The 25,142-nt window shown below is 39.8% G+C and overlaps 1 protein-coding gene across 3 annotated transcripts in view; it reads right to left on the reverse strand.

Annotated features, from left to right (window-relative positions):
• RALBP1 (ralA binding protein 1) overlaps positions 1 to 24,573 on the reverse strand; it is a 58,162-nt gene extending 33,589 nt beyond the window's left edge. The window contains exon 1 of one of the 3 annotated variants that reach the window (XM_004742706.3): positions 24,402 to 24,573. The gene's annotated coding sequence lies outside the window, so the exon portion shown is untranslated. Of the gene's footprint in view, positions 1 to 15,542; positions 15,642 to 23,884; positions 24,016 to 24,401 lie in introns of those variants that run through there. The other 2 variants (XM_004742705.3, XM_004742709.3) reach the window with 2 other exon arrangements.
• Positions 24,574 to 25,142: the final 569 nt, after the last annotated feature.

Consider the following 25,142-nt stretch of genomic DNA (forward strand, 5'->3'; position numbering starts at 1 on the left):
CATTTTTTAGAAGGAACAAACTACTCACACACACAACAAAACATGAATTTCAAGTCCGCACACCTAGACACAAAGGATCACATAATGTATGATTCTGTTCATGTAAAGTTCTGAAACAAGGAAACTTACCTCTGTCAAAAGAATTTAAAACTGCGGTTGTGGGGGCACCTGGGTGGCTCAGTGGGTTAAAGCCTCTGCCTTCAGCTCGGGTCATGGTCCCAGGGTCTTGGGATTGAGCCCCACATCAGGCTCTCTGCTCGGCAGTGAGCCTGCTTCCCTTCCTCTCTCTCTGCCTGCCTCTCTGCCTACTTGTGATCTCTGTCTGTCAAATAAATAATAAATTTTAAAAAAAAAAAAAAAACTGTGGTTGTGGGGTTATGGGGCAGAAGCAAGCACTGAGGACAAAAGAGCAGGAGGGAATCTTCTCGATTGACAACTATGTGCTATATCTTAACAGGCATATGGGCTATATGTATGTACACATTTGTTAAAACGCAATAAACTACGTATTTCATTGAATATCAATTATATCTCAATAAAATCTCTCAGAAGGGAGCAAGCCATGGATGCTATACATAGAGATGACTGTGATCACAAGCCATTAAAAAAATACAGATCTTCCTTTTTGAGAATGTTGCTCCTCCCACCTCTATCATAAACATCCCACCACCCCGATGCCCCACATCACTACAATAAAAATGTCTCTTTTAATCTTTCCTAAATGAAAGCCTGTGCTGGTTCCTGTATAAGAGAAATTTCTCTCCAAAGAGAACTGCAGGTAAAAAAAAAAAATGGGTTTTTTCATCACCATAGTTTTTAATGAAGAAATTTGTTTAAATCTGTGAAGGGAAAAATGGGCATGGGAAGGCAAAATCTTAGTAGTAAAGTGGTTAAACAAATTGAAAATACACAATAATGCACAATAATGAGTAACTGGAAGTGCACAACAATGCACAAACATTAAAATATTAAAGTATGTATGTGGCATATAAAATACAGTACAGATGCATGAGTTGCACTATACTAAAGGTAAAAGATGTTACTTCAGCAGTATCTGACAAAAAGCACTACGTTAAAAGTGTAAAAAGCACTTTCACAGTTATAATTGAGATAAAGCAAAAAAAAAAAGGTTTCACAAAACTAGACTCAAACCTAACTAAGTGGCATAAAAACATTCAGTTTTTCTCCAAGAACTAGGATATTCATTATTCTTTAAAAAGTCTTTTCTGCTCAGGTACCAGTATTAATCAGTACATGTAATAAGAATCACTCACCCATGCAAAAGGACAAAGTAATATAAATAGAGAAGAAAGAAAGATTGCTAAACTCTCCCGAAATGAACTTTGAAGAATAACTCCAATAATGGTTTAATGGTTTATTAAATTTGATAATATCAACACAGAAAAAGACCCAGTCCAGAAAACTAATAACCTGCTGAACTAGTTTACAAGACAAACAAATTCAGCATTTTATAAATATTCCTTATTAATAAATACCAAGCTAAAATTCAGCAGAAGCAGTTTTTCCTTGTTTTTACAGTTTTTAAAAATAAGCTGTCAACTAAGACTCTCCAACCTAAATCTGTAATAAGAGAATCCAAATACTGGCTCATTAATGTATTACATACTGAACCTCTACCCAGTATTAACCTATTATTTGAAAATGCCAAATTTTGTGAACAAAATTTGCACCCACAATACATTTTGTTCTTCAAATGAAGAAATTTTCTCAGAATTAAAGGACAAGAGTATTCAGACCACAAGAGACCACTAAGCACCCCACACAATAAATGAAGAGACCCACACCAAGGCACATTAGGAAGTTTCAGAGCACAATGGGATATAAAGGGTATACTAAAATAGATTCCTCCAGAAAGAGCAATTACAAAGGATAGGGGACAATTTGCTAACAGAACACTGGGAATTTAAAGACAAAGAAAACAGCTTCTAAACTCTGAAAGAAAATTAGTTCCAACAACCATTCAAGCATATAGATAGAATAAAGAACATTTTCAGACACACAGTCTCAAAGAAGGTACTTCCCATACACTTTCTCAAGAACCCCAATGTCTTGAGTGCAACCCTGGAAAGCAGCAAAGGCAGCCCCAGGAAAAGCAGGCCTGTGACCAACTAGTGACACGGTTCACAGTGACACAGGAAGAAGAAGAGCTCCCGGGGACAATGGGATTTACAGACCTCTGCCCAAGTGGAAAAGAACAGTAAGATCTGGTAAAGAGCTGCTGGAGCTTTTGGAATAAATCTGTCACAGGAACAGAACAGAAACGCAAACTGAAAATAAGAGATAACCATTAACTGTTAGGAAAAGAAAAAAGTAGGTGAGAAAATGAAACTATAGAATAGCCTATTGCCTGGCTTGGCATTATACAGTATTTATCCAGTCATCATAATGAAAACAATGAACACTGATTCAATCAAACACTGTGATAGGCATGACTGTATCAGAGTGCTAAAGGGAAAGAATTCAGGAAAGGCTATGAGACCTAAACTGTCATCTACAGTAAAACCCAGTTAATACACCACCCCGAAAACTGGTATCTAAAAAAAAAAAGGAGTTTTAGTATATCATTTAGAAATAAGGAAATACCGGGGCACCTGGGTGGCTCAGTCGGTTAAACGGCTGCCTTGGCTGCCTTCGGCTCGGGTCATGATCCCAGGGTTCTGGGATGGAGCCCAGCATCAGGCTCCCAGCTCAGCAGGGAGTCTGCTTCTCCCTCTTCCTCTGCTGCTCTGCCTACTTGTACTCTCTATCTCTCTGTCAAATAAATAAATAAAATCTTAAAAAAAAAAAAAAAAAAGAAAGAAACAAAGAAACAAAGAAGGAAATACCAAAAAAAATAGCTAAAAGGAAAAAATTAAGACTGCGGGGGTTGGGGAGGGTGTACCAGAATGGGACAGGGTTTTACACTGTAAGTCTTTCAGTACTGTATTGGGGGGCCTCCAAGATCACCCCACAACCCACATAACTTGGCACAGAGTCATACTTGTGGCTGAGATTTATGACATGAAAGGATAAAAAGCAAAAACAGCAAAGGAAAAGGCAAGCAGAGAGAAGTCCATAGGACACCAGGCTTAAGCTTCCAAGAATCCTCCTGCAGTGCTGTCCCAGAAACCAGCTAAATGCTCCCTTCCAGCAACAGTAACATGTGAAGTACTGTCTGCCAGCAGCTCCTTAGACTGAGCCCATGGTCTCTGTGGAGCCTACCGTGTATCAGAATTCCAGACTCCCAGAAAGAAAGCAGGTATTCAGCGGAAACCGCACTGCTTTTACCAACAGTTGAGACACAGTATGCCACTATTCTCATTTAGGAAAAGTTTTACATGCTGTAGGAAACTTAACAGTCAAGTTCTCCAATGCCAGCCAAGGGCAGACTTTGTAGGTAGGTCTTCTACAGCCAAAAGTCTCAGCCTCCTGTAGTAACTCTACACCAAGTACTATTTGATATCTTAAACTACCTTATAAATTTTTCTGATATAATCTTAAAACAAAAAAACTCAGGCGCCTGGGTGGCTCAGTCAGTTAAGCATCTGTCTTTGCCTCAGGTCTTTTTTTTTTTTTTTTTTCAAGATTTTATTTATTTATTTGAGAGAGACAGTGAGAGAGAGCATGAGCGAGAAGAAGGTCAGAGAGAGGAGCAGACTCCCCGTGGAGCTGGGAGCCCGATGCGGGACTCGATCCCGGGACTCCAGGATCATGACCTGAGCCGAAGGCAGTCGTCCAACCAACTGAGCCACCCAGGCGTCCCATGTCTTTGCCTCAGGTCTTGATCCCAGGGTCCTTAGATGAGTCCTGCATCAGGGTCCCTGCTGAGCGAGGAGTCTACTTCTCCCTCTACCCTTCCCCCGTCATGCTCACTCTCTCTCTCTCAAATAAATAAATAAAATCTTAAAAAAAAAAAAAAAATACTTGAGGGGCGCCTGGGTGGCTCAGTGGATTAAAGCCTCTGCCTTCAGCTCAGGTCATGATCCCAGGGTCCTGAGACAGCCCCACATCGGGCTCCATGCTCAGCAGCCAGTCTGCTTGAGATTCTCACCTTCTGTCTCTCCCCCAACTTGCATGCATGCACACGCACACGTGCATACACACATACACACATACTCTAAGAAATAAATCTTTAAAAGATTAAAAAGAAATAAAAGAAAAAGGGACTTCTCTTAAAATATGAATATTGTTGTCCAAGAAAAAAATTTTATAAACAAAATGGGACAGATATAATCCTTCAGATGAAGCAGATAAAGTTTAGAGGTGCTCATATCATCATCAGTGAAATTCCTTGCATGACAGTATGTTTGAGGTTTATGACCTATGGCCACAAAATGCAAACTAGTATTCACATTTACAGGCTTGACAACAATTTCTCATGCATATCCCCAAAGAGCAACTGCCATGCAATTCAGTTGTTATATAATTAGTCCTTTCAAATCTACTAACATTTGTTTAGGGCTGTACTTTAATAGAGACTTTACTCTTTATGTGAGTTGTTTCTTTTCTGTACCCATCTTATATATTATCAGGTTTAATCTTTAGTTTCTCCCCTAACCCCAGGAGCTTATCCAAACCAATAAATTTAATTAGAGTTGCATGTGCCACTCACAAAAATTCACTGAATGACATAATGATTTCATGTCTTCCACTCAGATTCCCAACATTCTCAGTGTCACTGACTAAAACATTAAGACAAAAAAATAAATAAATAAATAAAAATATACTTAAGCCAAGATATATATGTAAAAGAAAATTTTAAAATGTAAAATTCCGAAGTTCCCTACAGTGAAAATGGAAGTATGAATGCCATTTCAATGCGGACATCTAACATACAACTAATGACAAGAAAACAAAAACAAAAAAAACTAAAGTTAATTCAGGAAATTGACATAATGCAATCTGTAAACTCAACCTCCACATAAGACCAAAATCTGAAGAACATAAGAAACAGATTCATAACTACAGAGAACAAAACTAATGGCTGCCAGAGGGGAGGGGAGTGGGCGGATGAGCAAACAAGTAAAGAGGAGTAGGAGGTACAGTTATGGAGTGAATAAACCACAGGGATGAAAGGTATAGCACGGGGAACAAAGTGGAAGGTACTGTAATAGCATTGTGTGGTGACAGATGGTAGCCACACTTGTGGTGAGCACAGTGTAACATACAGACTTGCAGAATCACTATACTGATGAAACTAATACAACATTTGTGCCAACTAGACTTCAATATCAAAAATAATAATAAAATAAAGAGCACAGTTTGAAAGTGAAAGTGCAAGTTCAGACTCTGAGGATTAGAATGTCAGGTGCCCTTAAGCTGCCCAGGTGGCACAGTCGGTTAAGTGTCCAACTCTTAGTTTCAGCTCAGACCATGATCTCAAGGTCCTGAGACAGAGTCCAGCATCAGACTCCCCGCTCAGTGGTGAGTCTGCTCCCCCCACCTTGCCGCTTCCACCACTCGTGCACTCTCTAAAAATAAATAAATCTTAAAAAAGAAAGAAAGAGAGAGAGGGAGAAAGAAAGAGGAAAGAGAGAAAGAGAGAGAAAGAGAAAGAAAGAAAGAAAGAGAAAAGAATAGAATAGAATAGACTAAACTAGAATGTCAGGTGTTAGCAAATGAGTAGCCAAAATATACAGGAAATAATTCCACCCTCTGCCTCCAAGGTGAAAGACTGGGAAGGACACAATTCAGTCCTACATACAGCTGTCCAAATCAAAGAGTATGTATGTTTATTAAGTATCAGGGGAAAACCCACACTAGATTATTGTCTTTAAACAAAATCAAAAGTGCTATCACTACCTGTAACTCTAATACAGAAGACAAGGAAGTTCTCTTATTTAAAAAATCGTAATAAATATCACTTGGTACTTACAGAGAAACAGAATATATTTAAAAGAATTTTTAAAGGGACGTGGGGAGACAGGCCTCTTTCCTACCACATTTCATAATCACATAATCTACTCACAAGTAAATCTTAAATGAGAACTCAACTGGAGAGTGGAAGGACCAACAAACTTTACTTAACAATAACTAAAAACACACACTATGGGGGCCACAGGGTTGGCTCAGTCAGCCAAAAGAGCATGCAACTCTTGATCTGGAGGTTGTGAGTTCAAGCCCCATTTTGGGTGTAGAGATCACTAAAAAAACAAAACAAAAACAGAAATAAAACAAAACAATAAACTTAAAAAGCACACCACTGGTTACAACAGAAACTGGGCAGAAGTAGCTAGCCTATGGGTCCCAAACCATGCACTGAGGCACCCCGAGCATTATAAGCCAAGTCATAGAGGAGCCATGGGGTATTTTCAATTCGAGACAAACAGTAGCACCCAACATGTCAGACACTATACAAACTACCAGCTAAAAGATGTTCAATTTCAACATTAGGTTGAGCGACATTCTTTTCAATGACATATCTTTGTGAAGTGGGATTTTAGGGAATAGCTGCCACAATTTTTTTTTTAAGTACCATGAGAAAATCAACACAAGACAAGAAATGAGAGTGGTAATGTCCAATCTGATTATAAAGTACTAATATGTACAGTATCCAGCAGGCACAAGCAAACCATTAATTTTAGTTAAGAGTGAAATAAAAATATTATTTTCTCTTTCAATTTATATGATTTTTTTTAAATGTCTACTAAATTGTCATGACATAAATACACATTTTTTTAAGTTGTGTAAACCTAACAACATAATACATGGAACTATTAGGTATTCCCATTAGGCTGACACCACATCTAAGAACAGGATACATATACACCATGAGGTGGAAATATGTCATAAAAGAAAGTAAAAAGTTAGGAAAGATGCCTGGAATCAAGTCAAAAGAAAGGACTCAGAAGCCAACCAGAAAATGCTTCCACTAGCCAAAAATTAATAAAATAATTGCAATGAACTAAAATATATCAAGTATATTTAAATCTATGAGTTCATAATTATACTCATAAATAAAACTCACTGGTCACTTTGAAGGATGGTAGAGAACCATCTCATCGTTTAGAGTAGCTGGTAAACAAGGGGGAAAATTTATTCTGAATTTCCTATACAACAAGTGCTGATGCAACAAGTTTCTTTTGATCAAAACTTTCCACCTAATAAACAAAGAAATGAAGGACAATGACCACTTAATCAGCAATTTAAAAATGGATACTAGCAATGATTTTCAATGGCTGCTAAGATCTCACACAAAAAAAAGAAACCACACCTTAATGTGCTCTCTGATGGACTCACACACCAGCCTTGCAAAAATAAGCAAATAAAACCTTAATCAATCATTAAGACTCAAAATTTATAGGGCATAAAATTTAGTTTCTTTAGTTAATACTTTACAAGCAAAAGAGAAGGAAAGGAGGGAGAGTGGGAGTGTGAACATAAAAATTAAGAGACTTAAGACCAAAAATGAAAACAGCCATAAAGGACTTCAATATAATGAAGGGCTGTTATGTACAAAGAACTCTTGAAACTCAGCAATATGAAAACAAACCAATTTAAAAATGGACAAAAGACCAGATTACACCAAAGATGATATATAAATGAAAAACATGAAAAATGCTCCATATCATGACATTAGGGAATTATAAATCGATGAACCTGATAAAACAAATTTAGACTTTTTAAAAATTATTTTTCCTTAGGAATGCCTGAGTGGCTCAGTCAGTTAAATGTCTGCCTTTGATTCAGGTCATGATCTCAGGGTCCTGAGATGGAGCTCCACATCAGGCTCCCTGCTTAGGGAGGAGTTTGCCTCCCTCTGCCCCCTCCCTGTTCATAGCCTGTCTCTCTCTCATATAAATAAAATCTTTTAAAAAATTATTTTTCTTTAAAAAATGTTCTTGTAACTATGTATGGTGATGGATATTGACTAGGCTTATGATCATTTTGCAATGTATACAAATATGGAATCATTACATTGTACACCTGAGATAAACACAATGTTATATGTCACTTATACCTCAACTTAAAAAAAATACCAAAAAAAAAAAAAAGAAATAAAGAAAAGAACCATACCTATTAGAACGCCCAAAATCCAAAACACTGACAAAACCAAATGCTGGAGGTGCCTGGGTGGCTCAAGTGGGTTAAGTCTCTGCCTTAGGCTCAGGTCATGGTCTCAGGGTCCTGAGCTTGAGCCCCGCATGGAGCTTTCTGCTCAGCGGGGAGCCTGCTTCCCCCTCTCTCTCTGCCTGCCTCTCTGCCTACTTGTAATCTGTCTGTCAAATAAGTAAATAAAGTTTTGTTTTTTTTTTTTTTTAATGCTGGTAAGGATATGGAGCAAAAGGAATTCTTATTCAGTGCTGGGAGTCTGCTTGGGATTCTCTCCCCTGCCCTTGTCCCTCCCACGCTCCCCTCACCCTCTACCCTCCCACCCCATTTGTGCACACACACACACACACACACACACACTCTAGCTTTCTTTCCCTTGCCTTCTCTCTCTCAAAAAAAAAAAAAAAAAGATGTTTATGGCAGCTAGCTTAAGAGAATTACATTTATTCATAATTGTCAAAACTTAAAAGCAACCAAGATGTCCTTTGGTAAGTGAACAATAAACTGTGGTACATCTAGACAATAGAACTCGGGGCTAAAAATAAATGAGTGAAATCTTAAATGGACAAATAATTTTAAGTTCCTATTAACTAAGTGAAAGAAGCCAACCTAAGAAGGCTACTTACTGTACTGATTCCTATTACACGACATTCTGGAAAAGGTAAAGCTATGGAAACTGCTAAAAGATCAATAGTTGCTGTGGCTGGGGGAGAGAAGGATGCAGAGAAGGAAGAACAGGAATGGCACAAAGGACTTTTAGGGCAGTGAAAACACTGTATGATACCATAATGACAGATACAGGTCATTATATGTTTGTCCAAACCCACGGAATGAACAATACCAAGAGTGAGATTAAATGTAAACTATGGAATGGGTGATTATGATGCGTCAATGTAGGGTCACCAAGCATAACATGCACCACTCTGGTGGGGGGAGGGGGAATGCTGATAACTGGGGAGGCTATCCATGTGTGGGGATAGGGGGTTTATGAGAAATCTTTCTGTATTCTGCTCAATTTTGCTCTGAACCTAAAGCTGCTTTAAAAATAATCCTTTAATTTAAAAAAAGTAACATAAGGAAAACAGGAGAAGGCTAAATTTAATGTCATAATACATTCTTTAATATACACTTAAACGTATATTAATACTGAAATACCAAATAAGAGTATTATTTAAATTTGACAAATACCAAATAAGAATTCTATATATTTATATGTTTATATATTAAATATATTAAAAATAAATATATTAAATATATATACTCATACATTTTCTTTTTTTAATTTTTTTAATTTACTTATCCATTTGGCAGACAGAGATCACAAGCAGGCAGAGAGGCCCTGCTGAGCAGAGAGCCCGATGTGGGGCTTGATCTCAGGACCCTGGGATCATGACCTGAGCTGAAGACAGAGGCTTTAACCCACTGAGCCACCCAAGCACCCCTCATAATATACATTTTCTTAAAATGCTAAACTTAAATCGGGCTCCTTGCTCAGCAGGGAGCCTGCTTCTCCCTCTGCCTCTGCCTGCCACTCTGTCTGCCTGTGCTCGCTTTCTCCCTCTCTCTCTGATAAATAAATAAAAATCTTTAAAAAAAAAAATGCTAAACTTAAGTTGAAGAACTTAGTTGGTATCTGCTGCTTTTCAATTGGTTGTTACCATACTAGTAGGATAACAAAATGGACTTCAATGAGTCTTTTCTCCAGTTTTATAGTCCCACTTTTGTTTCCTGTAATTTTCCTAAGAAGAAATTCAAAAGTTCTTGATTCACTATTTCAACTTCAGAAAAAAACTACTTAAAACTATCAACATCTTAAAACTACAGTTATAATTTACAAATCTTCCTTACAAAGTCTTCTTCCCAGTACAGGGAAGGGGAGCTTTCTTTCCTCCTCTTTCCCAGTTCTCTTTATTTTCTTTAGTAGCTTCTTATCCAACTATATTTATCTAAAGGCACCCATCGCTGGAAGGTTGGTGAAAGATTCCTATTTATGAAAAGGTTTGGAAGAAAGTCCTGGGGAGTGGGGCACTGGGAAGAAAGAAAGTCCTGGTCACAGAAAACCACTGTTTCTATAACTGACAAACACACCCCATTTTTAAATAATGGCAATAGTATGCAGCTTTATCCTCAACCTGTCACAAGATCTGCCTCTTGATTTGTAGTGGTTTTGAATTAATTTAACATTCAATTCATAATGAACTGCCACACTTCCTCACAATTCCAAAGTGAGTTTTACTAGTATTTTTGTTTTCAATAACCTTTTTTTTTAATTTTTTATTTATTTTTATTTGACAGAGAGAGATCACAAGTAGGCAGAGAGGTAGGCAGAGAGAGAGGAGGAAGCAGGCTCCCTGCTGAGCAGAGAGCCCAATGCGGGGCTCGATCCCAGGACCCCGGGATCATGACCTGAACTCAATCACCTTTTATGTAAAGCTTCATTTTTAAATATTTGTACAACTTTTCAAGGCAACCATTTTAAGGACTCCTCTCAAATATAAACAGACCCAGTACCTGGCACCCAGCAAGGCTCAAAAAATAAAGATTCCCTCACTCCATGTATTACAGCTGTTTAGAACAGTAGGGTGCTTGCAAGTCTCAGTTGGTTGGGCAGCCAGTTCTTGATTTTGGCTCAGGTCATGATCCCAGGGTCATATGACTGGGCCCTGCATCAGTCTCCTCCATTAGCGGGGAGTCTGCTTGGGATTCTTTCTCTCCCTCTGCCCCTCATCATTACACATTCTCTCTCTAAAATAAAAAAAATAAATAAAAATAAAAATACCCACACACTAAAAAAATCCAAGAAACTGTTTAGAATAGAATGTGTACATATTTAGGGACACCTGGGTAGCTCAGTCAGCTGGGTGACCAACCTATGATCTCAGCTCTGTTTGTGATCTCAGGTTCATGGAATCAAGCCCTGAGTCAGGCTCCATATTCAGTGCCGAGTCTTTTGAGATTCTCTCTCTCCTTCTGCCCCTCCTCCTGCTCACATGTGCACACTCTCTCTTTCAAATAAGTAAGTCTTTTTTAAAAGTATACATACTTCTACATACAGCTTTCTTTGTATGTGTATAAAACATCTCTGCAAGAACATACATGAAACGTTATTTCTTTGGTAGTATCTTTAATGGCTGAGAAAAACACAACTGTATTATTTGTCTCACCCAGGCCCCCTTTTCTCTGTAAGGAAACTGGGAAATACCCTGATAGATAATTTGATAAATAGGAAGCACATGGGCTCTGGAGTCTGAGAGATGATCTGGATTCAAATCGTATGGAACAGAGCTATGCATCTTGACTGAATGCCATCACCTTTTAAGGAACAAATTTCCTTATCTGTACAAAAGAATGTTGACATCTTGCAACCTGTTGCCAAGATTTTTAAAAAATGAAAATTTCTCATATACAGTAGGTACTTAGGAAGCAGTAATATTAGCCAATATTTAGTTGTGCTATTTAACTATAAAAAAGCAAGGGCATAAAGATGTCTGGACAAAACTTGAGATTTGTCGGGGCGCCTGGGTGGCTCAGTGGGTTAAGCCACTGCCTTCGGCTCAGGTCATGATCTCAGGGTCCTGGGATCGAGTCCCGCATCGGGCTCTCTGCTCAGCAGAGAGCCTGCTTCCCTCTCTCTCTCTCTGGCTGCCTCTCCGTCTACTTGTGATTTCTCTCTGTCAAATTAATAAATAAAATCTTTAAAAAAAAAAAAAAAAAAAAAAAAAAAAAACTTGAGATTTGTCTAAACTGTATTTCTCCCCCTTCTAAGACTATGAAAAAGGAAGCTTTTCCTGCCTTTCCTCTTTGATGATCCATTTCAAAACCCTTCAAAAAATCTTAAGTACATTTTTAAAACAAATTCGTTAATACTTTTACTACAATCATTTAAAAGATATTGAGACAGCGAGCATACATATACAAGCAGGAGGCAGGGGAAGGGAAAGGGAGAGGGTATCTCAAGCAGACTCCCCATTAAACACCAAGTCCAACACAGAACTTGAGCTCATGACCCTAAGATCATGACCTGAGCTGAAAGCAAGAGTCGGACATTTAACTGACTGAGCCATCCACGTGCCCCATCATAAACAAATTTAAAAAGGCAAGAAGAAACTTGGAAAAAAATACTGGCACTAGACACAGCAAATATTTTTACTGATTTATTTACTTAAGAGACTGCACAAATTGGGGGAGGGGGGAATATCCAGCAGGCTCCCTGCTGAGCACAGAGCCCAACACAGGGCTCCATTTCACAACCCTGAGATCACCTGAGCTGCAATCAAGAGTCAGACACCAAATCAACTAAGCCACCCAGAAGAACATGACAAATATTTATAGAATTTTCTTAAAAAAGAAAAACAAAAACATGATAGAAAGTATAAACACAAAAGACATAAAAAATACATTTTAAAAATGGAGGTGCCTGGGTGGCTCAGTCAATTAAGCATCCAACTCTTGACCTTTGGCTGAGGTCATGATCTCAGGGTTGTAAGATCAAGTTCATCGTAGGGCTCCATGCTCAGAGAGTCTGCCTGAGATTCTCTCTCACTTTCTCACCCTCCGTCCCTCCCCATTACACACAAACACACACACACACACACACACTCTCTCTCTCTCTAAGATAAATCTTTTTTAAAAGGCTATTTTAAAAATGAAAGAATAAAAAATTAAAGAGGTGCTCTTTCTTTTTATTTTGTTTTTGAACAGTAAGTTGGGTTTTTCTTTTTTAAGATTTTTACTTACTTATTTTGAGAGAGAGACAGACAGAGTGAGAGAGCGCACGAGAGGGGAGGTCAGAGGCTCCCCATTGAGCCGGGAGCCCGATGCGGGACTCGGTCCCAGGACCGTGGGGCCATGACCTGAGCCGAAGGCAGTCACCCAACCAACTGAGCCACCCAGATGCCCAGGAGATGCTCTTTCTTAATCATAAATTTTCTGAAGATGAACAAATCTAATACCCAATAATGGAAAGGTATGAAGAAACGCACGCCCTCATACACTACTGGTAAAAGTGTAAACTGATACATTTAAAAGGGCAACTTAGCAAATCCTATCAAAAATTAATATTCTTACCTAGCAATTCCACTATCAAACCTTTACCCTCAAATACACAAAATAAGCAAAAATGTAATTAGAGGGTAGTTACTATAGTGTTTGTAATAGCCAAAAAACCTTTATTTATACTGCATCTCTTTAAACACCTAAAATCCTTGAAAAATAAGTACTATGAGAACATACTGACCCACTGTATGCTACATGAAATATGAAACTCACTTGAACTATACTAATAAAGGTAGCCTAAAAACAAGTGCAGTATAATAAACAGAGTAATGTCGGCAAAATGCTGGCATAAGAAACAGCAAACACAACTAAAAACTGTCAGAACCAACTTTTCCAGACATGAGAAACTAACCAAAATTTTGTAGGAATCCAGGGTACTTATTCAAGAAAAACAGCTAAATCTTGGTAAGAACATAGAGCTTTGTAGCATTTAACCTGCTCTCGTCGATCTCATCCATTCGCTCCCCGGATCAGTGGTGGCTATGAAAAGAACAGCTCACATTCCTGATACTGGTACAGCAAAACAAACCTCACTTACAAACAAACTGAAATCATTTGTTTTGACCAATCTATGGCTCCTTGGAAGACAGGAAAAGTCTTGCTTTAGCTCACCTAATGCTTTAGCTCACCTAATGCTGCTAACTCAGACTTCCCACAAGCTAAAGCTACTATGGGACACAAAGGATGTTTGTCAAAAACACATACAAATCAATGTTCTCTGTGCTTGTCGCCTGACCCAATGAGTAACAGTTGGTGTAAACAAACTGACCAAAAGCCTTGAAAAGAAAGGCTGGGCAATGAGGTATTTTGAGAAATAAGGACCTTAAACAGCTTCAACAGATTCCTGGGAATCTAGGACACAACATGTATGCCCAGGGCTGTGCACATGCTCAGGAATTCTGCCAGCCCTTGGCTGACAGTTTTTTTCTTTTAGTACTTTGACTGTCATCCCACCACCTCCTGGCCTCTATGGTTTCTGCTAAGAAGTTGGAGCTGTTAAATGATACTGAGGATTCCTGGTATATGAGGAGTCACTTCACTCCTGTTTCTTTCAAGATTCTGTCTTTGTTTCTCAAATGTTTGATTAAGATTCTCGATATGGATCTCACTGAGTTTATCCCACCCCATAAGTCCTTCTGGATGACTCTGACCTCTACACAAACAGGAAATTAAGGCTAACCAGAGTTGTAAAGTGGCTGAGTGCTGAAGGAATAAAATATTCCAAGAAAAGCACAACACCCTTCTGAAGATACTGGAAGACATTTTTGGTACCAAATGTTTAAGGAAATACCTGTCCAATCATTAGCTGACACAACACAGATACAAAATTCAAGGGCACACATGACAAAGAATATATACTTCACAAAATTAGTTCAGAAAAGTTCTTAAACAAACTAACGACAGCTACAACAAGGAGCAACATCTCTGGGGAAAGAAGAGCCTAATTTCCATGGCTGCCACATAATACTCAAAATGTCTAATTTCAACAAAAAATTACATGTATGTAAAGAAACAAGAAGGAATAGCCCAAACACAGAGAAAAAAAGCAGTCACTAGAAACTCTCCCTAAGGAATCCCAGACATTAGACTTACTGGACAATGACTTTAAATCTGTATTAATGTTCAAAAGCAAAAGGAAATTATGTCTAAAGAACTAATGGAGAGTGTAAGAACTCTGTCTCACCAGATGAGGACTATTAATAAAGAGACAGAAATTATTTTTAAAACAATCAAATAGAAATCCTCAAGTTAGAAAGTACAACTAAAATGACAAATTCACTATATAGGCTCAGCAGCAGATTTAAGAAGACAAAACAAAGAACCAGTGATCTTAAAGATAAGTCAATTGAAATATGTCAGCCAGGAGATCAAACAGAAAAACTAAAGAAGAAAATGTAAGAGAGCCTAAGAAATTTGTGGGACACCATCTGGCACACCAAGCATAATGGCAGTCCCAAAAGGAGAAAAAGAGCAAAAATATTTGAAGAAATAGTGGCTAAAAACTTCTCAAACTTAACTAAATATATTAATCTATATACCCAAAAAGTTCACCAAACTCCAAGCAGGAGAAATTCAATGAAATTCCCACTAAGGCATATCTTCATCAAACAGTTCAAAGACAGAGAATCTTGAAAGAAGCAAGAAGGAAGTGAATCATCACATACAAGGAGTCCTCAATATCATTAACAACTGACTTCTCATCAGAAACCATAAAAGCCAGAAGGCAGTGGGATGACATGATCAAAGTACTGGAAGGAAAAAACACTGTCAACTAAGAATCTTTATCTTGTAAAATTATCCTTCACAACTGAACGAGAAAAACAATACATTCTCAGAGGAAGAAAATGTGAAAGAATTCGTTGCTAATGCATCTACCCCATAAGAAATGCTAAAGTGAATCCTTCATGCTGAAATGAAAGGACACTAGACAGTACCTTGAATCCGTATGTAGAAATAAAGAACACTGGTAAAAGTAACTACATAGGAGGGGCAGCTGGGTGGTTCAGTCATTGGGTGTCTGCCTTCAGCTCAGGTCACAATCCCAGGGTCCTGGGATCAAGCCCTGCATTGGGCTCCCTGCTCCTTGGGAGGCCTGCTTCTCCCTCTTCCACTCCGCCTGCTTGTGTTTCCTCTCTCCCTGTGTCTCTCTCTGTCAAATAAATAAATAGAATCATTTAAAAAAAAGGTAATGACCCAGGAAAATATAAAAGACATATCAATTTCAAAACACAGTACAAATATATCTTCCAGGGCGCCTGGGTGGCTCAGCCAGTTAAATGTCTGACTTCAGCTCAAGTCATTATCTCAAGGTCCTGGGATCAAGCTCTGCATAGGGACCCATACTCAGCAGGGAGTCTGCTTGTCCCTCTCCCTCTGCCCCTGCCCCCACCTGCGCACACATGTACACGCATGCGTTCTCTCTCTCAAATAAATAAAATTTAAAAAAAAATTTTTTTAATGTATTTTTTATTTGTATCTCTTTTTCTCCTTTTTGATTTGAATGACAATTGCACAAAGCAACAATTTTAAATCAGATGGGCATACAATGTATAAAGATACAACTTGTGGGGCGCCTGGGTGGCTCAGCAGGTTAAGCCTCTGCCTTCAGCTCAGGTCATGATCTCAGGGTCCTGGGATAGAGCCCCACATCGGGCCCTCTGCTCAGCGGGGAGCCTGCTTCCCCCTCTCTCTCTGCCTCTCTCTGCCTACTTGTGATCTCTGCCTGTCAAATAAATAAACAAAATCTTTAAAAAAAAAAAAAAAGAAAGAAAAGATACAACTTGTGACAAAAGCACCATAAGGGGGAGTAGAGCTACAAGAGTACAATTTTTTGTTTGTTTGTTTGTTTTTAGGAGTACAGTTTTTATACACCACTGAAACTAAACTGGTATTAATCTGAACCAGACTATTACAAATGAAAATATTAATTGTAATCCCAGGGCAACCACTAAGAAATAACTCAAAATATATAGTAAATAAGATATAAAGATTTAAAATAATACAGTGCAAAGAAATACAGAAGGCACTAATGGAAGAACTGAAGAATAAAAAAGATATAAAATATACAGAAGACAAACACCAATAGGGCAGAAGTTGCTCCTAATCAGTAATTACATTAAAGGTAAATGGGTTAAATTCCCAAAATTATAAGGTGGATAGTGACGAAACGGATTTTTTTTTTAAGATCCAACTACATGTTGCCTACAAGAGACTCAAGTTCTAAAACACAGTTGAAAGGATGAGGGTGCCTGGGTGACTCAGTTGAGCATCTGCCTCCGGCTCAGGTCATGATCCCAGGGTCCTGGGATTAAACCTTGTTATCAGGCTCCCTGCCCAGCACAGAGTCTGCTTGTCTCTCTCCATGTGACCCTCCCCCTGCTCATTCTCTCTTACACATGCACATGCTCTAACTCTCTCTCTCAAATGAATAAATAAAAAATATTTAAAATTTAATTTAATTTAAAGAGAAATGAAAATGATGGAAAAAGATACTTCATGTGAACAGTAACCAAAAGAGAGCTGGGATGACAGACTATACTAATACCAAACAAAATAAATGTTAGGACAAATCTATTACAAGAACCAAGAATATTATAGAAAGATAAAAGGGTAGGTCTTGTCAACAAGATAACAACTATACATGTACAAGCACCTAATAAAATAACCCTAAAAGACATGGAACAAAACAAAACAAAACCTGACTAAATTGAAAGGAAAAACAGTTCAATAATAGTTGAAAACTTCAATATCCCCCTTTCAACAATGGATAAACCAACTAGATAAAATACCAATAAGGAAAGAGAAGACTTGAACAATACTTTGAAGAAACTAGACCTAACAGACACTCCACTCAACAACAGCATAATACATATTCATCTCAAGCATACTTGGAACATTCTTCAAAACAGATCAAATTTAGGCCACAAACAAACCTGAACAAAGTTTGTAAGGCTGAAAGCACACAAGTATGTTCTCTGACTACAATGAAATGACACTGAAAATCAATAAATACAAAAAAAAAAAAAAATATTAACAAACATTTAACAGAACATCTGACAAACTAACAACAGACGGCAACTGATAAAGGGAATCAGTGAAAAACCCACATTTAACATTACACTTAATGGTGAAAGACTGGAAGCTTTCCTCCTAAGACCAGGAACAAGACAAAGAGGTTTGTCCTTGCCATTTCTGTTCAACACCGAACTGTAAGTACAAGTGATGGCAATTAATCAATAAATAAAATGCATGCAGGGGAGCCTGAATGGCTCAGTCAATTAAGCACTTGCCTTCAGCTCAGGTCATGATCTCCACGTCCTGGAATCAAGTCCCACATTGGGCTCCCTACTCAACGGGGAGTCTGCTTCTCTCTTTCCCACCACCCCTCCCTGTTCATATGCATACTCTCTCCCTCTTAAAATCTTCTTTAAAAATAAAATAAAATGCATTCACATCAGAAAGGAAGAAGTATGGGGCGTCTGGGTGGCTCAGTGGGTTAAAGCCTCCATCTTTGGCTCAGGTCATGATCTCAGTCAGGGTCCTGGGATGGAGCCCCACATAGGGCTCTCTGCTCAGCAGGGAGCCTGCTTTCCCTCCTCTCTCTCTGCCTGCCTCTCTGCCTACTTGTGATCTCTGTCAAAAAATAAAGAAAATCTTAAAAAAAAAAAAAAGGCAGGAAGAAGTAAAACTGTCTCTATTCATTCACAGATGACATGATCTTATACAGAAAACCCAATAAAATCTACTAGGAAATTACTGGAGCTAATAAATGAGTTTAACAAAATTACAGGATACAAGATAAAAACAGAAAATAAACTCCATATCCACACACTAGAACAATCTCTTTTGCAGAAATGGAAAAGCTGGTCCTCAGTTTAATATGGAACTGCAAAAGGCTCTAAATAGCCACAAAAAAATAATCAAAAACAACAAAGTTGGAAAAAAGCACACTTCCTGATTTCAAAAGGTACTACAAAACTAGAGTAACCAAAACAATGTAGTACTGCCATTAGTATAAACATTGAGACCTATGGAATCGATTTGAGAGTCTAGAAATAAATCCAAACATCTATGGTCAACTGATATATCAACAAGGGTGTCAAGATTATTCAATGGGGAAAGAATGGTTTCTTCAACAGATGGGAATAAAGTATTGAATGTCCACATGCAAGAAAATGGACCTATATCTCAAACCATACACAAAAAATTTTACTCAAAATGAATCAACACCTAAATATTAAAACTAAAACCAAAAACTTTCAGAAGAGAGTACAGTGTTAATTTTCACATCCTTGGATTCGACAATGGATTCTTAGATAGGATGCCAAAATCATGAGTAACAAAAGAAAAAAGTGGATAAACTGTATTTCATCAAAATTTTAAAACTTTGTATATCAGAGGCTATCATCAAGAAAGTAAAAAGAGAATCTAAAGAATGGAAGAAAGTATTTGCACATCATATTCTGATAAGGGTCTAGCATCTAGACTATATAAAGGAACTCTTAAAACTCAACAGCAAAAAGACAAACCCAATTTTAACGGGCAAAGAATTTGAATAGGTATTTTTCCAAAGAATATAGACAAATGACCAACAAGCACATGAAAAGATGGTCATTATCATCATATCAAACCTACAATGAGATACCAATTCACACCCACTAGAATAGCTAAAATTTTAAAAGCCATAACATAACAAGTGTTGGTAAAGATGAGGAGATATCAGATCCCTTATACTGCATAATGAAATGGTGCATTGCTTTGGGAAACAGTTTGGCTGTTCTTCAAAATGTTAATCGTAAGAGTAGCCCTATGATCCAGCAATTCTATTCCTTGGTATACACCTAGGAGCAACAGCCACGGAAAAACTTGTACATGAATATTCATATCAGCATTATTCACAAGAGCCACAAAGCAGAAACAGCTCAAATAGTCACCAACTGATCAATGGATAAACAAAACATGGTATAACCAGGCAACAGAAGATTATTTGGCAATAAAAACAAATGAAGTTCTGATATATGCTATAATATGGATAAATCCTGAAAACAGTACACTGAGTAAAGGAAGACAGTCACAAATGATCATCTATGTGATTCCATTCATATGAAATGTCCAGAATAGGCAAATACAGAGGCAGATCACTGCTGCTAAAGGGTGGGAAGAGAAAGAATGTGACCGATAATGAGCAAAAGGTTTCTTTTTTGAGGTAATGAAAATGTTCTAGAGTTTACTGTGGAGATGGTTGCACAAATCTAAGAATATACTAAAAACCACTGAATTGTACAGTCTAAGAGGGTGAATTTTACATTATACGAATTACATTTCAATTAAACTGTCGTAAGAAAAAAAGCAGGCTCAAGTCTTTGTCATGTTAAAAATCACTCTTAACCCTTTTTATCATCTGCTAACAACTCTTTCCATTATTCCCTTCACAGCTAACATTTGTTTATTCTTGAACTAAACCATATTTACTTTCTTCACTCTCTGATCACCCATCAACTCCTCAATTCAAAGAAACGAGCTCCTTCCTCCCATGATAGCATTAGGTAGAATGTTACAAAACTGCTCTTAGTTATCAGACTGAACAGTAATCCTTGTTTTACTCAAGTCCTCAGAGCTTTGGAGTACAGCTTCCTTTTTCAGAAATTTTCATGTTTTTGTGGAGAGTTGGTTGTGAAGCATAGCTTCCTTTTGAAATGATTCTATTTTGGCTTCTATGACATTTTCTCATGATTTCTCTGCATCTCTAAAAACTTAGGAATTTCCCTTCCCAGGTCTTCTTCCTCAATTTCACTGTAAATGTCCTCCATTGTCTATTTCCAGAACTATTCTCCATGGGTAAACTCTTCCTACATGTTATAATGTAAATAATATAGCCTGCTGACTCTCACAGCAAGACCTCTCTCTCTTCGACTCCAGATCCACACACCCAACTCTGCAGCTGCTTTCCACTTGGAAGCTTCATAGACAACTCCCATTCGATACATCCAAAATCTAACACACTGTCCCTCCCCAAACTTGCTCCTCTTCCTGTCTCAGTACAGAGTTGATGCTTGAACAACATAGGTTTGAGCTGTGTGGGGCTATTCAGATGTGGTCCTTTTTTGATACAGTACTGTACTGTAATCGTGTTTTTTCTTCCTTATGATTTTCGTAACATTTTCTTTTCTCTAGCTTTATTGTAAGAATACATATAAAACACGTAACATGTAAAATATGTGTTAATTGACTTATGTTATCTGTAGGGCTTCCAGTCAACAGTAGGCTATTAGTAGTCAAGTTTGGGGGGAGTCAAAAGTTATACATGAATTTTAGACTGCAAGGGGAGTCAGCACCCCTAACCCCCCCATTGTTAAAGGGCCAATTGTACTCTACCACTGTCTTATTCAATGACCCAAGTTAAAATCCAACCACACCTGAATCCTATGAATTCTACCTTCTGTCAAACTACTCCTTTGTATCTCCGACTCTACCTTAGTTTAGAGCTACCTTCTACCTTTCTGCACCCTGCCTGATCTTCTTCCTTCCACCCCTTCTGAAATCTGCACTCTACAATACCAGAACAATCTTCCCAAGAGGAAAACTTTATCATGACTTTTTCCTGATTAAAATTCATAAACTCTACTACTTCTATAAGGGGAAAAATTCTAGAAACCTTAGAATGTCAAGCAACTCTCAAAGAACTATCTGTGCAGCCTCGTCTTGCGCTACTTACCACCATAAACCCAGTGCTATAGTTGCAGAGAAGGACTTCCGGCTCTTCGAAGTGTTCCATGCTCTTTCTAATCACGTCCAGCTTCCCTTCTGCCTTTGGTTCATTTCCCTCATTTTCTTTCCTTTTTTTTTTTTTTTAAATTTTAAGATTTTATTTATGTATTTGACAGAGACTGAGCAAGAGAGCACAAGCAGGAGGAATGCACTCTTGCGGAGTGGGGTGAGGGAAGGGGCAAAGGGAGAAGCAGGCTCCCTGTTCAGCAGGGAGGCCAATGGGGAACTCGATCCCAGGATCCTAGGATCGTGACTAAGCCAAAGGCAGACGCTTAACTGCTTAACCACTTAACCAACTGAGCCACCCAGGTGTCCCGTTCCTTCATTTTCTGCCTTTGTCATGCCTAAACCTTCAAGTTTAACACACAAAGCATAAAATACCTAATGTAACACACAGCAGGGAGTTAAAATGGGCTCAGCTGGCTTAGGTTTCTGTTTTCTTTATCCTGTCTCAGTGACTTGTACTGGCTTACAAGATAAAAGTTGAAACTACTTTAACTGTGTTTAAGACTATTCATGAAAAAAAAAAAGAATATTCCTAATTTGGCCCCTGCCTACTAGCTACACCTCCAGATTGTAAAATTCATTATGGAACCTCAGACTCCCGTGCTTCTGCTCACACCCTTCCTTCTACCTAAATGGCCATCCTTGCTGTAGTCTTCCCCTCCACATACTTTTTCCTTTCCACTGCCAACTTCCTCAATCTCTCCTTCTCTCCCCATAAGAAACTGATCACTATCTCCTTTGTACACCCTCTGCCCCCACACCTTCTCCAAAGTAATCTTAAAAACATATTGTACTTGAGAACAGTTCAAGTAAAAGATAAAGCCTTATCACCAGAAAGCAGGGGCACTGCCTTATCCATCTGCAAGTCCTCTTCAGCGGATATAGTACCTGCTACATAGTAACTCCTCTATACTAAATGACCCACGTTCTTCCTTATTCCTTCCAAACATGCTAACTTAAGTTTCTATCAGGAATTTTCTTTCAAAAAAGAAAGAACATACTTTTGGGTTACATTCGAACCTAATGTCCCCTTTCCGAGCAAACAGCTGTGCAAATAAAAGTGTACAAATTAAAGTTAATATTCATTCTCTGATAACACTTCTGGTTTTCTAAATTAGATCTACAATGAGAGATACTATTTGAAGAGAAAGCAAATTAAGTTATGTCATACTGCTTCAAGATACTTTGTTCAAAGAATTACTTCCCAGTGGTTACTGTTAAACTAAGTCTATCCCACTTAAATCTATAGGGTCACTCTGAAAAGTGAGAACCACTCTACTTCCTTCCTACCTCTCCTACTGCCAGTAGTTTACAGCAATTACTCATTTCCAGAAAGACACTCAGAAAGGAACTACCAAATCACCAAGACAACTAGGAAGGCGTCAAGTGAGGTTACTTTTCTTATTCACAGACCCATTTTTTTTTTCATTTAGAAGTGCTGCCTCCATAACCACCAAACCAAAAGTGAGCTTGCTCCTTATCCCCACTTAAATACTTTATGACTAACTGCCAAGTATGATGGAATGCTACCGAAAGTGCTGCAGCATGTGAACATGCCCACTCCACTCTACAAAATACCCACTGAAAGCTCTTCTAATGAGGCGAGATGGTGTGTGAACTCCACGTCCAAACGACTCTATTTCTCCTACAACGCACATTCCAAGTATCTCGAGTTAACATTTTAATTATTTTCAAGAACTCTACTAGGCCTTAGAGGAAACAAGCTGCTTGGTCAAGAGGGAGGCTCTGAAGGAAAGAATCCCCAAACTGGAAACACCGTAATTATTCCAGGTTAAGACTGGGGTGTGGAATATTTTGTAAAACCTGTTTCATTCTCATAACGAGAAATTTTTAAAAAGGGAGGGGGGGAGGTGACCTCAATAAGAGCATGTGATCACAAACATACTTGGAAATGAGTTGTAAAAAGAACTCTCAACTCCAGATCTGTCCGTGCATTCGCACTGAAACCTGAACGGAAGACCGCAGCACCCAAAGGAGCCCCTCCTGCTTCCGTGCCAGCGGTGGGAAACATCAAGAGCCTTTTCCTAGTCCGCTGGGCAAGTCCTGGAGACGGGTCAGTATTCCGGGTGCGATTTAAAAAATAGTGATTATATAAAAGACAGTCCTCTCTCCCCCGTTCCGGTGCCCAAGAGCTGCCCTAAGGCCTGGAGACTCAGGTGGGGAGGGGCCCGGTTCCTGACTCTCCTCCTCCGGACCCCGAGGGCACCAAATCACAAATGCGGATGCCACGAGGGAGGCCCGGCCGGCAAGTGGGAGGAACGGCCGGCAACAGGGCGAGAACTGGGGAGAAGCCTGCCCGGGATGAACCCGCACTCGGGGCAGCCACGCCCCCCACCCCCAACTCCAGCTCCGCGCGCGGCGAGCGCCCAGCCCCGCATGCTGCCTGACAGACGCCGCCTGCGAGATGGGTGCGGAGAGGGCTTCCCGGGCACGCGAGGGGCACCGCCACGACCCCTGCACGCCACCGCTGCCCGCCACTGACCTGTGCCCGCCGCCGCGCGACAGCCCGCCCCCGCCTCAGCCGCCGCCTCCTCGCGCTCACGGTGCAGCCGCAGCCACCGTAGGCGCCTCCTGCGCTGCGCCCCTAGCCGGCCCCGGGCGCCCCATTCCCACCCCGCCCCAGCCTCCGCCTGTTTACAATGATTGGGACAGAGGCGCCGAGCCGGCCCAACGCGCACGCGCATTCCCTCCTCCCGCCGCTGCCGGCTTCCTGGGTCCTCCTCTCTGCGCTGACGGCTTAAGCCGTCAAGGGCAAACGCCCTGTGCCCTCCCGCGCAGCATGCTGGGAGGGGTAGTTCTCGGACACCCAGTGCCCCGCTTACGTGAGGACCCTTCGTCGAGGAAGGACACTACAACACCCAGGAAGGACCGCGATCCCTTCGGCCCAAAGGCTCGCTGAGGAGACTGAGGGAGCGCGCGAGAGAAAGCACCGCGGTAGTGCTCAGCGGGCGCCTGCGCAGTTCCCAGTCTTAGGGGACTGGGTGGGATGTAACACCTACCCGGTATCAGAGGATCAGTGAAGACGGCTTGAGGGCGTCGCCTGCGCTGGTCTAGAGAGAGCAAAGAGCTTTCCACTCCACGTTCTGGCCGGCTGCTCCTCAGCTCCCGAAGTGCAGAGCTTTTGTGCTAGCAGGCTTCGGTCTTCCTAACCAGTTAAACCAGCCTAGGAGGCCGGCCTAGCCGGCCGCTGGGTGGGGCATCTTCCCGGCCTTGGACTGGGTGGGGAATCTGGCTTGGGGTGGGGACTCTTAGTGTGGGCTTTCCTTAAAGGAAGCGCTTTGAGCCTCTGAGGGGAAACTGCACGGAACTCTGTGTCGGGACCCCGCTGAGAATTCCTAAACTGGGTATTGACAAGGGCCAGCCCCCGGTTCGAGCTGGCCTGCTGGGCTGTCTTCCACCGCCCTCTCTGGTTCAACACTTGCAAAGGAAACACCTGAATTAAAACAGCCTAGCCACACGTGTAGGTTGCAAAGAGAAATAACTGAATCGTGGAAAAGGCTGAAAATAACTACATTTCCCCCCAGGAATCCTAAGCAAAACTTGAAGAATTATTCTGCTAACGCATGCCTGGAAATCGGGTCTTTTGAAGCGTTCTTGTTTTATAAAAGTTGGCTGATGATTAGGGGAAAGAGACGATTTGAGATAAATGCCATTCCCAATCATTTCCATTCCTACGTGCAATCCTCTTTTTAGAACTTCATTGTATAATGTCGATTAACCTACTAATCTGTCCTGCCGCT

The sequence above is a fragment of the Mustela putorius genome, unplaced genomic scaffold (assembly GCF_011764305.1).
Source record: "Mustela putorius furo isolate JIRA1106 unplaced genomic scaffold, ASM1176430v1.1 tig00003858_pilon_pilon_pilon, whole genome shotgun sequence".
NCBI classification, from domain to species: Eukaryota; Metazoa; Chordata; class Mammalia; order Carnivora; family Mustelidae; genus Mustela; species Mustela putorius.